The 16,697-nt window shown below is 38.3% G+C and overlaps 1 long non-coding RNA gene and 1 pseudogene across 6 annotated transcripts in view; one reads left to right on the top strand and one right to left on the bottom strand.

Moving 5' to 3' along the window:
- LOC112447397 (uncharacterized) overlaps window positions 1–16,697 on the bottom strand; it is a 909,470-nt gene that overhangs the window by 768,191 nt on the left and 124,582 nt on the right. The gene's annotated exons all lie outside the window — the stretch shown is intronic.
- On the top strand, window positions 11,264–15,197 carry LOC100138116 (RBPJ-interacting and tubulin-associated protein 1-like; annotated as a pseudogene).

Raw genomic sequence — 16,697 nt, 5'->3', positions numbered from 1 at the left:
TCCCTGGGTCAGGAAGATCCCCTGGAGAAGGAAATGGCAACCTATTCCAGTATTCTTGCCTGGAGAATCCCATGGACAGAGGAACCTGGTGGGCTACAGTCCCTGGGGTCCCAAAGAGTGGACACAACTAAAGCAACTTAGGACAGCACACAAGCCTCCAAAAAAAGAAGGAAAAAATAAGACCGTTTGTACCTGCAATCTAAAGTGTCTTATGTAAAGCAAAACACAAAATATACTGGTTATAATTCCAGTATATTTGAATGAGTCTCATGAAAACAGCTATGCAAATTATAATTGAGAAAACTAAAGAATACATAATAAATCTAAAAAATAGAGTTTCAGTTCTAATAAAATGTCAATCAATAGTAAAACTGTTGGATCCTTTGGTCAAGGTCAACCCTGAAAGAATTAGAGATTGAAAAAACACACATATAAACACCCTGAAATCTCCAGAATAATAAAATTTATGTTGAACTATTATTTATGTGTGTGAGTACAGAAGGCTTAAGGCAGGGGTTAGAGAGGGGAGGAGTGGCATTGATCTGAGATTAGGGGTGGGAAGTCCACTGATAGAGAAGTGCTAGAACTCATGTTTTCAAAGAAAATAGTCATTTTATGGCCATATAACGGCTATTATTCTTCCTACCAAGACAAAACTGATTTCCTGACATTCCTCCGTTACCTTCATGGTGGTACTCTATTCCCCTGCTGCTGCTGCTGCTGCTAAGTCACTTCAGTTGTGTCCGACTCCGTGCGACCCCATAGATGGCAGCCCACCAGGCTCCCCTGTCCCTGGGATTCTCCAGGCAAGAACACTGGAGTGGGTTGCCATTTCCTTCTCCAATGCATGAAAGTGAAAAGTGAAAGTGAAGTCGCTCAGTCGTGTCCGACCCTTAGCGACCCCGTGGACTGCAGCCTACCAGGGATTTTCATGGGATTTTCATTTTCCATGGGATTTTCCAGGCAAGAGTACTGGAGTGGGGTGCCACTGCCTTCTCTGACTCTAATTCCCCTAGTTATTTATATTTGTAGAGTTATTCCTTTAGAAGAAAATCTATGTTCCCAGAAACTTAGCTAAATCAAATTGACCAAATACTCTCAGTACTTCCTCTTTCTGTATTCAGTTTTTCATTTACTTCTATTTAATTCTCCCTCATGCGAAGAATTGACTCATTGGAAAAGACCCTGATGCTGGGAGGGATTGGGGGCAGGAGGAGAAGTGGACGACAGAGAATGAGATGGCTGGATGGCATCGCCGACTTGATGGACATGAGTTTGGGTAAACTCCGGGAGTTGGTGATGGACAGGGAGGCCTGACGTGCTTATATTCATGGGGTTGCAAAGAGTCAGACATGACTGAGCGACTGAACTGAACTGAACTGAATTCTCCCTTATCTCAATGCATATTCATACTCTTTAGCAAAATTAGTTCTAGCTTATATTTTCTTCCACTGTGTGTGTGTGCTCAGTCACTTCAGTCATATCAAACTGTTTGCAACCCTTATGATCATTACTTGTGCTCAAATACTAATTATTGGTTCTTTATAAAATATGAACTCCAAAAATGCATATTTGAATTGCATGTTTGTAAATATATGTGTATATATCTTCTACAGCATAATGGCAAAAATCTATTACAGGAGTAATGACAGGACCTATTCAGAAGCTTTGTACACAAACTCTCCATTACTCACATTAATGTGAGAGGCAGATGCAGATGTCAAAATAATGAAATATATAAGTAATCAAGTACAGTTTCTGAGCAATTCTCTTAAAAAGCATTTTAAAACATTATGCTATTGATTGTTTTGTCTCTGGCTTCTCTTTCTCCAATAGTGTACATACTCAGAGGTAAAAATTAAATATATACACCAAAGACTTAAAACACGTAAAACAATTTTTAAAGAGGTTAGGAAAGTGCTTAATTTGATGCATCAAACTCTTCAGGCTTGATATGACTCAAAGTGCTTGAGATACATCTAAAAACCAACGAAATGACAAGTGAATGAAGCAAAAACTATTATAATGAAAATTATTTTAAACCACAAAAAAACAAATTTGACCTTACACTTCTATTTGATTAAAGTCTTCAAACTACAAGCCAACTAGGTGACAAGTGAATCTATCCCGTCATGCGGAGCTATTCAAAAATCTCCTCATGATTTCCCCTGAAAAACTCCAGACAGATATTTACCAAAGTCCAGAGAAGTCTTCATGTTGATGTATGGCAAAACCAATACAATATTGTAATTAGCCTCTAATTAAAATAAATAAATTTAAATTAAAAAACAAAAAGTCCAGAGAAGTCTGTACTCAGAATAAAAAAATCTCAAAGTAGTAAAAGTTACTATGCCTTCTTCTACAACATACTTTCTTTTTGAATAAAACCTATAACTTAATTTCAAGGGTTCAGCTTTTCGTCTCTGTTGCTTAAGGAAAGTGGATAAAGGTGCTATTGAAAGGAAAGTCTTGAGAGTCATTACACATCCACCCGTAGCCTCACTAAGTAGCAACACATCTAATGCCTTCACTGGCTTGTCACCCCAGAGGTTTTCTTGTCTCACATACATTTTCACGCAGCCGAACTGCCATCTCAGCGCACTGCACCAAAGGCACTGCTAGTTTCTACCATGTTTTCAACATCCAACATTGTAATTCACAACCAGGTTTACCACTCATCCTGGCTTCCATGCCAGGCTTTCAAACCCCCACCAAGACACCAGGAGTCTCTTCCCACCCAACAAGCACACTTTTAATAATAACTGAGCAAATTAAGGTATTTTTTTTTTCTATTTGAGTCTTAAGATGATTTAAAAACATATAAAACCATAATCAAATTCATGAATAGTAGTTCTATAGTTAAGCTTTCAAAACTCAGCTGATTTAAATGTATCTAAAGGATCCCTGTTTCTTCTAGTACATAAAACCCTTCCCAACTTTACCCCTAGCTCTATGTGCAGACCTGTTTCCAGTCACTACTTACACATGTAAACTTTTCATGCAAACCCTAACACACTCATGACTGTCACTTTATGACTGTGCGCCTTGATCCCTGTCATTCTCTCTGCTGGTGAATCCTTATCCCTCTGTTTTCTTAGTTGGCAAACTTGTACTCATTTTAAGACCCAGCTCAAAATTCATCCCAATCTACAACTTTGGCCAAATGTCCAGCCAACTTTTAGTCAGGAAAAAAAAAATCCTCTTTTAGTCAGAAAAAAGAATCTCAGATATTCCCTTACAAATCTTTACAAACAGTTCTATTACAGCACTAGGCATGCTGTATTCTATTCTAGTTTTGTGTATTGATCTTACTAGAATCTTCACATTTAACATTTTAATGGACATTTGTCATTTGGGGGCTGCTTGGCATCCAAACACCTTTCCTCTTTGGGGTAGGGTTGTCAGAATTGGCAAAAACAAACACAGGACACATAACTAAACCACCACATACCAAAAAATAACTGCCATTTATTCCATAATTTAGTCTTATTTTAAATCTTGGTATACATTAATTTAAAAAATAAAATCATGCTATTTCCATTTTTAAGCAATAAGTTTAAATTTCAAGATTCAAACATATCACTAAGATCCATCATTTGAAGAAGCAATTGAAATTATCGGTGTGATCAATATCAAGAAGAAATAATTTATATCATCTTCATTTCATTTATATATCATCATTTATATCATCTTCATTTCAAAAACCTGTTTCCCATTGACACCCAGAATACTCCAGTGAAAAACCAATCCTATAGAGGCTGTCCATTTCTTCTCCAACACACTGAAAAGAAATATGAACACTGATAATAATGTCACCATATACATAGTTTTCACTATTTAAGATTATTGAATGAAGAGAAAGAAAAGGTGTCCAATCGGACATTATCTGTGGATAAAGCTATTTGTTCTATGTTGTTCAAGGCAATCTTCTACCTAGCCATGAATGCAATTCCTTCCTATACAAATGACAAACTCTGCCATACCAATCTCAGAACACTTTTAGTACTCTGCAGCATAGCTTAAATATTTAATCATTTATTAATACAATTTAAAAAAATCTTTCTGTGGCATTATATTTAATGATGACCAAAACAGAGTCACTGAGTACTTTCCACTCAAAAACTCACTGTGTATTTACCAGATGTGTATTCTTGTTCAGCACATCACTGGTGGGTAACAGTTGAAATTGCTTTGTATTTAGTAAGTACATGATAATAAGAACCTTTCTAAATCACATACCCTTGTGTTAAGCAACATCCAATAGTGTTGTTTGATTTTAAAATTATAAATTTTAAAATTTCATTCTCAACATGAATTATCCACGCATTTCATTTCAGTTGCACAGTCATGTCTGACTCTGTGATCTCACGGACTGCAGCACACCAGGCTTCCCTGTCCATCATCAATTCACAGAGCTTGCTCAAACTCACGTCCATCGAATAGGTGACGCCATCCAACCATCTCATCCTCTGTAATCCCCTTGTCCTCCTGCCTTCAGTCTTTCCCAACATCAGGGTCTTTTCCAATGAGTCAGTTCTTCGCATCAGGTGGCCAAAGTATTGGAGCTTCAGCTTCAGCTGAACATTCATTGGAAGGACTGTGAATATTCAACGAATGAATATTCAGAGTTGATTTCTTTTAGGATTGACTGTTTGGAACTCCTTGTAGTCCAAGGGACTCTCAAGGGTCTTCTCCAACACCACAGTTCAAAAGCATCAATTCTTCAGCACTCAGCTTTCTTTATAGTCCAACTGTCACATCCATACATGACTACTGGAAAAACCATAGCTTTGACTAAATGGACCTTTGTTGGTCAAGTAATGTCTCTGCTTTTTAATAAGCTTTCTAGGTTGGTCATAGCTTTTCTTCCAAGGAGCAAACATCTTTTTATTTCATGGCTGCAGTCACCATCTGCAGTGATCTTGGAGCCCAAGAAAATAGTCTGTCCCTGTTTCCAGTGTTACCCCATCTATTTGCCATTAAAAGATGGGACTGAATGCCACGATCTTCATTTTTTGCATGTTGAGTTTTAAGTCAGCTTTTTCACTCTCCTCTTTCACTGTCATCAAGAGGCTCTTTAGTTCTTCTCTTTCTGCCATAAGGGTGGTGTCATCTGCTTATCTGAGGTTATTGATATTTCTCCCAGCAATCTTGATTCCAGTTTGTGCTTCAACCAGCCTGGCATTTCACATGATATACTCTGCATATAAATTAAATAGGCAGGTGACAATATACAGCCTTGACATACTCCTTTCCCAATTTGGAACCAGTCCATTGTTCCATGTCCAGTTCTAACTGTTGCTTCTTTGACCTACATACAGATTTCTCAGGAGGCAGGTAAGGTGATATGATATTTCTATCTCTTTAAGAATTTTCCACAGTTTGTGATCCACATAGTCAAAGGCTTTGGCTTAGTCAATAAAATAGAAGTAGATGTTTTTCTGGAACTTTCTTGCCTTTTCTATGATCTAACAGATGTTGGCAATTTGATCTCTGGTTTCTCTGCATTTTCTAAATCCAGCTTATACTGGTTTATAATCTTACCCCCAATATTAGGTCTCAAGCCTTTTTTTTTAGGTAGGGAGAACAATACAGTAACAACAACAACAACAAAATCTCACAGTAGAGGTTCATTAAAATTTTTAAAATAGCCTACCATATGATCCAGCAATTCCACTCCTGGGTATATATGCAGAAAAGAAACTAATTCAAAAATATATACCCAACCTAATATTCATAGCAACACTATTTACAATAACCAAGACATGAAAGCAACCAGGTGCTCATCAACATATGACTGGATTAAAAAGAAATGATACACACACACACAGACACACACATACATACACTATGTGTTACAGTGGATTATTACTCAGCCTTAAAAAAAGAATGAAATACTGTCATTTCCAGCAATGTGAATGGACCTAGAGAATATTAAGCTTGGTAAAACGTCAGACAGAGTAAGACAAATACTATTATATGATCTCATATTCCACATATAAATGTAGAATCTAAAAAAATAATACAAATGAGTGTAAACACACAACAGAAACAGACTCATAGAAAACAAACCTGTGGTTACCAAAAGGGAGAAAGAAGGAGGAGGGACAAATTAGGGATATGGAATTAACAAAGTATTATATATAAAACTGAGAAGCAACAAGGCTTTACTGTGTAACACAGGGTATTATGCCCAGTATCCTGTAATAATCTGTAATAGGAAAACAATCTGCAAAATACTGAATCAGTACATTACACATCTGGAACTAGCACAATATTGTAAAGCAACTACACTTCAATTAAAGTATTGCACAGTAAATTTACTATCTTCTTCAACTGAATAATGAGTTAATAATTTCTTATGTAAACTTTTGTGAAGCTCCCCCAAACTTGGAGTTTCAGGTTTCCAGTTTCATCAGTTTCCTTTTGCTTCCTTTTCTTGCTTCCAAAATTGTGATCATTGTGCTCTGACACCTTGGAGACCTCAGCAGTTCTCTGAATAAACATAATTTTAGTTTTATTCTTGTCCTAGAAGAATCTGGTTTGACTGATTTACCAATACTTTGAAGACAGGATCATGATAATTTGGCATCTTGTCAATATTTGGTAGAATTATAGAAATAAGTATGTTGCAGATCCTATAAAATCACATTCCCACATATGCATCTAAATGTTCATTGTATTTGGTTGACCAAAAAGTTTGTTCAGGTTTTTCCATCTCATCTTATGGAAAAAAACATGAAAGAACATTTCAGCCAAACCTATATCTGTTACCTGCAATTTCTTCTTTTGGCTGTATATGTGAACTTACTGCATTTGATTAATTTTTTGAGAACATATAGATACATTTCTATATCCACATGATTTTGAGAGGATATATTTACTTATAATTTTATTATGGCTTTTATGCTTTTGTAAAACATTTTAATCAATTTTTCATGAATTGGAGCTCAAATGCACAACTGTAAAAATAAAACCTGAACTCAACTTTAAGCAATAAGTAAATGATGTACAAATACTTAAACCCAAGACGAACTGATCAATTTATGTGCACGTAGCACATTATGAGGCTGTTAAAAAAAAAATACTGAAATTTCTGAAAATCTAATAATTAACCTTCTATTCAAAAACAGTGGAATATATATAAACAAAATTATGCCTTTTTTGAATTTATTTCTAATTGGAGGATAGTTATTTTACATTATTGTGCCTGGATTCTGCCATACAACAATGTGAATCAGCCATAAGTATAAATATATATATATATATATATATATATATATCCTCTTCCTCTTAAATTTCTCCACCACTATCCCCACTCCATCCTATCCCTCTAAGTTGTCAGAGCACTGGGTGGAGCTCCCTGTATTATACAGAAACTTTCCATTAGCTATCTCTTTTACATGTGGTAACGTATATGTTCCAATGCTACTCTCAATTCATCCCACTCTTTCCTTACCCACTATGTCCAAAGTCTGTTCTCTATGTCTGCATCTCTATTCCTGCCCTGAAAATAGGGTCATCAGTATCATTTTTCTAGATTCCATATATATATACATATATATATGTTAATACATGAAATCTGTTTTTCTCTTTCTTACTTCACTCTGTATGCTGTGCTGTGTTTAGCCACTCAGTCCTGTCTGACTCTTTGTGACCCCATGGACTATAGCCAGCCAGACTCCTCTGTTCATGGGGATTCTCCAGGCAAGAATACTGTGGGTTGCCATGCCTTCCTCCAGAGGATCTTTCCAACCCAGGGATTGAACCCACTTCTCTCACACTATAGGTGGAATACCTGGGTTCTTAACCACCTGAGCCACCAGGGAAGCCCATGAATACTCAAGTGGGTAACCTATCTCTTTTCCAGGGGATCTTTCTGACCCAGGGATCAAACTGGCATTTCTGGCATTGCAGGCAGATTCTTTACCAACTGAGCAACCAGGGAAGTCCCCATTCTGTATAACGGGCCCTAAATTCATCCACCTCACTAGAACTGACTCAAAAGTGTTCCTTTTTATTGCTAAGTAAAATTATATATACACACATCTTCCTTATCCACTCATCTGTCAACAGACATCCAGGTTGCTTTCATGTCCCAGTTATTGTAAATAGTGCTGCTATGAACATTGGGGTACTTGTGTCTTTTCAGTTATGGTTTCCTCAAGGTATATGCTTAGTAGTGGGATTTCTGGGTCATATGGTAGTTTTATTCCTAGTTTTTAAGGAATCTCCACACTGTTCTCCATAGTGGCTGCATCAATTTACATTTCTACCAACAGTGCAAGAGGGTTCCCTTTTCTCCACAATCTCTCCAGCATTACTTATTTATAGATTTTTTTTTTATTATGGCCATTCTGATTCATGTGAGGTGATACCTCATTGTAGTTTTGATTTGAATTTCTCTAATAATGAGTCATGTGTTTGTCGGCCATCTAAATATCTTCTTTGAAGAAATGTCTGTTTAGGTCTTCCTTCCACTTTTGATTGAGTTGTTTTTCTGATATTTAGCTACATAAGTTGCTTATATATTTTGGAGACTAATCCTTTGTCAGTTGTTCCATTTGGAATAATTTCTCCCATCCTAAGGGTTGTCTTTTCATCTTGCTTATAGCCTTCCGTGCAAAAGTTTTTAATTTTAATTAGGCCCCACTTGTTTATTTTTATTTCCATTACTCTAGGAGGTGGGTAAAAAAGGATATTGCTGTAATTTATGTCAAAAATTGTTTTCCTACATTTTCATCCAAGAGTTTTATAGTTTCTGGCCTTACATTTAGGTCTTTCATCCATTCTGAGTTTATTTTTGTGTTTAGTGTTAGGAAGTGTTTTAATTTCATTCTTTTACACATAGCGTCCAGTTTTCCCAGCACCATTTATTGAAGAGGCTATCTTTTCTCCATTCACCAAGAACATAAAATTCTTGTCTAATTTGTCAAAGATAAGGTCCCCATAGGTTCATGTGTTTATCTCTTGGTATTCTATATTGTTCCATTTTTATATACTTCTGTTTTTGTGCCATAACCATGCTGTCTTGATAATTGTAGCTTTGTGATATAGTCTGAAGTCTTCCAGCTCCATTTTTCTTTCTCAAGATTGCTTTGGCTATTTGGGGCCTTTCGTGTTTTCATACCGATTGTGATTTGTTTGTTTGTTTGTTTGTTTGTTTCAGTTCTGTGGAAAATGCCATTGGTAATTTTATACAGATTGCTTTGAATTTCTAGGTTGCTTGGGATAGTACTGTCATTCGTCATTTTCACAATCTTGATTCTTCCAATCCAAGAACATGATATATCTCTACATTTGTTGTGTCATCTTTCTCTCACCACTGTCTTATGGTTTGCTGTATTTAGGTCTTTTGTCTCCTTAGGTAGGTTTATTCCTGGGTATTTTATTTTTTCTGTTACAATGCTGAATGGAATTACTTCCCTAATTCCTCTTTATGATTGTTCTTGCTAGTGTATAGGAATGCCAGGGATTTCTGTATATTAATTCTATATCCTGCAACCTTACTAAATTCATTGATTAGCTCTAGTCATTTTCCAGTGGCATCTTTAGGGCTTTCTATGTATAGTATCATGTCATCTGCAAACAGTGAGAGTTTTACTTCTTTTTTTCTTATCTGGATTCCGTTTCTTTTTCTTCTCTGATTGCTGTGGCTAGGACTTCCAAAACTATACTGACTAGTAATGGCAAGAGTGACACCTTTGTTATTCCTGATCTGAGAGGATATGCTTTCAGCTTTTCACCATTGAGAACAATGTTTACTGTCGCTCACAATATATGGCCTTTATTATGCTGAGGTATGTTCCTTCTGTGCCCATTTTCTGGACAGTTTTTTATCATAAATGGGTATTAAATTTTGTCAAAACCTTTCTCTGCATCGAAATTATCGTATGATCTGTATCTTTCAATTTGTTTATATGGTATATCACATTGATTGATTTGGGTATATTGAAGAATACTTGCATCCCTGTAATAAACTCCACTTGATCATGGTGTATGATTCTTTTAATGTGCTGGATTCTGTGTCCTAGTATTTTATTTCAGGATTTTGGGTCTTTAATTTTTTCTCTTTTCAAATAAGTTGACAGGCAAAAAAATATCACTAGGTATTCAAGAACTGCATGTTGATACACTTTGTTCCATACAGTAATACACATTACCAAAAAAAGTGTTCCATAGTCAAATCTCTTTGGAGAATTCTGGGCTAAACAAAGTCTATCAGGTTTCTTTTCTGAAACTGTCCAAGAGCAAAAAATTAATTTGTGGTATTGCCTAAGCTTATTTTAGCACAAAGTCTTTCTTCCCTTCTTACTGAAGTTTCCTTTGGAACACAGTTTTGGAAACAAATGTTTTATTTTGTTCCTTCAAACTCAGCTGGAGTTAAACAACTAGTGGTTCCAATGAATCTAAGATTTATATCTCCATGAAACAGTTCACAACCTGGGTAGGTGTGTCAATTAACTCTTTTTTGGAGTCCTCAGCTGAAAGAATGATGAAGCACCAAACAATTGATGTTTTTGAACTATGGTGTTGGAGAAGACTCTTGAGAGTCCCTTGGACTGCAAGGAGATCCAACCAGTCCATCCTAAAGGAGATCAGGCCTGGGTATTCATTGGAAGGACTGATGTTGAAGCTGAAACTCCAATACTTTGGCCACCTGATGCGGAGAGTTGACTCATTTGAAAAGACTCTGATGCTGGGAAAGATTGAGGGCAAGAGGAGAAGGGGATGACAGAGGATGAGATGGCTGGATGGCATCACTGACTCAATGGACATGAGTCTGGGTGATCTCCAGGAGGTGGAGATGGACAGGGGGGCCTTGCGTGCTGCAATTCATGGGGTCGCAAAGAGTCGGACACGACTGAGAGACTGAACTGAACAGCTGAAAGATACTATCCATCAGTAACTCTTGAGTTACAGTTCTATGTGCTTCTCACATCTTTAGAATTTTGCATACTCCAGTTTTCTGAATCTTCCAGTAAAGGTATAGCTTAATTTTCTAGGCTCTCAGGTCTTTACATAGCTCCCAAAGCAGTGAGTTTACTTTCCTTGCTCTGCTTTATTACATTCATCCACTTACCAGTTACTTCATCCTAGCACTGATAGTACTTCAGCATCATAGAATTTTTTTATTCCTGTCTCCCTTTTTGGACTATATCTTCCACTTTATCCACTCAGATTCAATGCTTTCACAGCAAATCATAGTATAAAAAGAAAAAGAAATCAATACTTTAAAGTCAAAGTGGATTTCTTCATCACAATGAATTCTGGTCCTGAGGAGACAGGCTCACATAGTGCAAAGGTAAGGTCATTCTGGGTTCAAATCCCAAAATTATTAGCTGGTGAACTTTATATAAATTTCTTACCCTTATTGAACATCAGTGTTCTCATATGTGAAATAGATATAATACCTAAATATAGCTTTGTGGTATAGGATATACTGAAAAAAATACAAAGTACATAATAATTGTTAATTACCCTCATCTGTTTCCTTAGGGCAATAAGTATTTGTGGAATTCAAAGTACTTCAACCTCATTCACCTCCTCCACCAAAAGAGAAGTTTAAACCAAAAGATGTTAAAAGCCCTCAGATTTCTAGCACTCTGTGATTGTGAGCTTAAGGAATGTTCCTTTCGCCTCATCTGACAGCATGCAGCCACACGCCATTGCATGTAAGTGGGAGCTGCAGAAAGGTAAACACAGCATCTTGGAGGTCATCAGAGCAATTTCCTGGGTGCTCTTCCTTGGTGTCTCATGCTGAATTGTAGCCTTCTGTGGGCTTCTTTAAAAATTCCCCTTATAAATAGTCACAGAAATAGTTCACTTGAACTTCTTATTTCTCCTGGGTCACAAATGCTTCCCTGAAACCCAGGGATTTCCAGAGGTTGTATTAAAAACTCACATATTCGAGTAATGAATTTTGATCACTAGTTCCTGTGAATACTGATCAAAAATATTTGGGTCACTAGCCTTATAGATAATGACTGGATCTTCCATTTCTAACCCAGGGAGTTTCAAGAGTCTTCTTCAGTGGGATAAGCCTATATCATTCTATTTTAAGAATGAAAGTTTTATGTGTAAATCACTGAAATAAAACTGACTTCATTAGAGTTGTTGATGTGTATTTTCTTTTTTTTTTTTTTTGAAGCTCTTCCAATGGAATGGATAAATATAAATCTAACAGTGCTTTTATTGCTACACTTCTCTCTGAAATCATTGCCCAAAATGACAACTCTTTAGTGTAAAGTAACTGCAATGTTCTCTAATAACCCATATGATAGCTATTGTCTGTTCAATGCTGCCTTGAAAATTACACGGAAAATTAAGCCAATCCAACTAGCAAAGATATATTAATATAACCATTATACGTCTGACAAACTCACTCAAGCTAAAAATAATTAGCATTAAATCAATAAATTCAGGCTATTTACATAATTGTCCCAATCTTTTAGAAGTCTGCTTTGCCACTCCCTGTTCACTTTTTTTTCCACTAACATATTATAGCTAATTGGTTTTTAATTAACTTGCAAGTAAGTGATGCTTCTAAAAAAGATTGGAAACTACTCATTATTAATTATATCTAACATTTTTACACAAGTTCCATGTTTATATTGACTTGCACCATCTCATTAGGATCCTTTGATAACCATTCCTGATTTATAAATCAAAGAAGGCAGGGTTCAAAGAGACTGGACCATTTGTTCAATATCTCCCAGCTAATAAAAGATAGGCCTGAGATAAAAACCCTGGGTCATCTGATTCCAATGTCTATTTTAGACACTGTCTCTCAATTAAAATGAAATGCATAGTATAAAAGTCCCTACTTCATGGAGTCTAGCTCCTCAAAATTGAGTTAATTTTACATGGTATTAATGGAATTAGGTGACCATGAGAAATCTTGAGGCCTCTTGCCCTCTAAACCTCCACACTACCAAATGCACTAATTCAATATCCTTAGCTATCTTTTTGACCTCTTGTCTTTCTGTAAAAAGCATGGATCTTCATATGACCAGAGGCACAGGGTATGAGGAAAAAATCTTTGCAACAGGTACCTTTTTCATACCTTTTTCTATATGATTTTTGACATGCTTGCAGATTTCTAAAATGAGACCAATCTCCCTACTGCAACAGTCTGATCAAAGTCTCTGCTTGTCTATGTCTTATAAAGATTGTGACAACACTGACACTTTTAAGACTGCGATGTGTCAGGAAAAAAGAGGGAAGCTATTTGGAAAGTTAACTCTCCCACAGAATGACTTCTAGATTTCCACGGTGTACACAGGACAATGGCTCAACCAGAGAACACAGGCCTTTGCATATGCTCTTTGAATGGCCTATGGCACAGGGCAATTTCAGCTATGTCTAAAGTTTGGAGTGTGGCACAAATCAAGGTTCCTCTCTATTTTTTTTTTTTTAGTCACTGATATGTGACAAATGATGAGATTTTCGGCATGAAATTTGCTATTGAGGTTTCCATCTTTCTTTATGATTTCTTATCAGGCCTTGCTATCCTTCAAGCCATAAATAAAAATGCAACTTTCATCTGCATTCAAACTGAGGTGGAAATATAAAAATTAAACATTTTCATTTTTTCCTGAGTATCAGTCACTCTCTGTGAGCTCGAAAACAGCAAGACAGACTTTCTGCTGCCTCTTCTCCAGAATGATTTCTCGGAAAGGCCATAAGAAAAGACTGACTTGTTATTAGCATATCTACAACACATATAATTTATAACTCTACCTACATATTCAGCATTGAAATGGAGTTCCCATGAGGCCTAAAAAAAAAGGAAGAAAGAAAGACAAAGAGGTTTCCTAACTGTAGCAGCTACAAACCAAGAGCTAAAATAAAATACACCTGCACACTCTCAACATGTTAATAACTTCTTAATTTCCATTAGAATCTGGAGGGTCCAATCATTGAAAAATAAAGGCTCAGTAAGAACAAAGTTATAGAAATATCTGTTTAGGTCACTAGGGCCCAGATGCCAGTGCTGAGTCAGTCCTCATGGAGCTGGGGCCGAGGGTGGCCTGAACTTCCGGGAGTCACAGGCTCCTCGAGTTCAGAGCTGAGGATGTGGATGTACAGCGTGCGCCACCGGTGCCCAAGCACCCCTGCAAAGGAGTCCAGGCCTGGGAGCAGGGGACACCGAGGGTTGCACTGACGTCAGTGAGCCAAGATGCTCAGGTGTGACTGACACTTGTGACTTCACCCTTTGAAGCCTCAATTTTATCATCTGTAGAATGGACATAATGGAAGCTACCTCACAGGACTGTTGAGAGGATGAAATGAGACAATGCTTGTAGATCTCTTTGCAGGAGGGAGCCCTTTAGGCAGGACCTGGCAGGCAGAGCACCCATGTGTCACTCAGGACCACAGGTGGCGTGAAGACCCCAGTGGAGCTGGCCGTCAGCCAGGTGCAGGCCCTCCACATTCAGCACCGCTGCGCGGGCAGCTACCAGATCAAGGTTAGGCCGTCACATGTGGAAGAGACTTTGTTTGGCAGCCCTGCAGGCACCCGGCCCATACCACCAGACTTAGACACATCCTGGAGGAAGAAGGCCAACAGAACCAGAGGAGTGGGGACAGGGTGTCACAGGCATCAGGGCCAAAGGGAGCTGTGAATACACCTCCTCCAGTGGCAGCACCCCAACCCTCACACCAAGGAAGAACAAATACAGACTGATCAGGCAGACCCCTTCTTACTGCCATGAGTCTCTCTTCGGCTCATGACCAGAGAGCAGCGGCTGGGAAGCCAAGTGGAGGGTGAGGGGAGACGCTGCAAAGCTCCATGCCCTCTTCTGGACAACCCCAGTTATCCCTAGGGGCAGCCATTCACCCCACCCCAAGGAGACTCCAGTGTGAGCCGTTCACCCAGCTGGTCCCTCCAAGACAGAGTGCAGGGTGGTGGCCAGCTCCTGGAGGCTGTCTGTGAATGGGTTAGACACCCCGCACCCTCTGAGGCAGGAGCATTCCCACTCCCTCATCCATCTTAATGTCCCTGGCACAGGTCACCACCCGCCAGTATCCCCTGCACAAATGGGCCTCAAGATCCCAGGCCTACCCCTTCAAGGGCAGAGACCAGAGACCCCTGGTGACTCCCAGCACTCCTTCAGTTAGTGTTCCAGTGCCAGCTATGCCCCCCACCCCCACAGGGTGGAGCCACCCAGCAAGCAAAGCGCCCTTGGAAATGAGTTTCTTGGTCCTTTCTGTACATTTTCTGTGACCCCATGGGGTCACAACCAGGGGCAGAATTTCAGAGGATGGGGCTGGTAGGCTGGCCTTGGGGAAGACCACCAGGCATTTATGGAGCACTGCTGAAGACAGAGAGCAAGGGTGGGCTGTGCCCCCCTCTGACCATCTCCAGTTGCTCCCCACTTTTCACACTGATAAGGATTGGAGGATCAACCCTCCACATCCCTATTGCCAGTCCTGTCATAGCCACATGGTGTATCAGTGCCAACCCAGAGGGAGTCCCCCAGGAAGGTCCTCCCACCTCCTCCATCAACACTGTCTCACCTCCAAGTGTGAATAAATGGTATGATTGCCAACCTGGAGGGTTCCTCCTCCCTCCTTTCAAGCCAAGCTCCTGCCCAGGATAAGTTTCCAGCTGAGTCTGAAGGTCTCTGGAATTTTCCCAGCACCATGTGTGGACCAGTGGGGTACACAAGGATCTGGGTGATACGCAGATGGACGTTTAAAAAGTGTCAAAGTCATGTATTTATTTTCATGCATTAAATATATCAGTAGTTCATCAAAACAAACAAAAAAGAAATATCATAATACAACTATGATGCATTAAATATATTTAATGCATCATAGTTGATCCAAAGGAAAAACAGACCAAAGTAAGACATGCTTTTATATATTAATTAAACCCCAAACAATTTCCATTTAAGAAAACATTTCTTCCCTGGTCAAGACGTCACTACCGCATTGTGTGTGCGTGTGTGTGTGTGTGTGTGTGTGTGCGTGTGTGTGTATATATGTGTGTATATATATATGTATATATACATTTATTTATATAGTGTGTGCTTATGTATGTGGATGAAGTTGTTAGATTTTCTTCTTTGGAATTTAATTTTAGAAAAAATAATCATATCCTGTTGGGTAGTTAAATGAATCAACCTGTCTAAACCTTTTTTTTTTTTTTAACACGAACTATATCTACATTCCAGCATCTTGAAACTGTAGTAAAAATATATACCAAAAAATTAAATTAATCCCCGATGTACTCTAAAGGTTGCTGTTATTAACATACATGTGAACTGAAAGCTTCAAGGATAGCACGTCTGTCAAAGAAAAGAGACAGACTTTGAGGAGGGGAGGCAAGGACTTCCAGCTTCAGCAGATACAAACTACAGATGGGAAATAGATTGTTAGCAGAGTAAGTTATTTCCCACCCTCCTTCAATTTTTCACAATCTGTGTGGCAAAGATTTCACTCCTGACACCCTCAACATACCCTTAGCGTCTGTAGTCATTTACTGTGACCTAGTGGGTAAAGCAGCCTTCTCCAAATAACCAAACGCCAGATTCTGCATAACGCCAGATTCTGCAAAACACCTTCTGCTTCCCCAAGTGTACAATGGAATTAGAAAAACAAAATTGGTTCAAATGCTGCATGGATTTAACAAGGTGGTGACACAGAGCAAACGTTTATGAAGTCGCTTCTTATTTTCAAACTTCTGGCTC

This window comes from Bos taurus, chromosome 7 (assembly GCF_002263795.3).
Source record: "Bos taurus isolate L1 Dominette 01449 registration number 42190680 breed Hereford chromosome 7, ARS-UCD2.0, whole genome shotgun sequence".
NCBI classification, from domain to species: Eukaryota; Metazoa; Chordata; class Mammalia; order Artiodactyla; family Bovidae; genus Bos; species Bos taurus.
The sequence above is the reverse complement of the archived record's forward strand: the minus strand, read 5'-3'. Positions and strand labels throughout refer to the sequence as shown.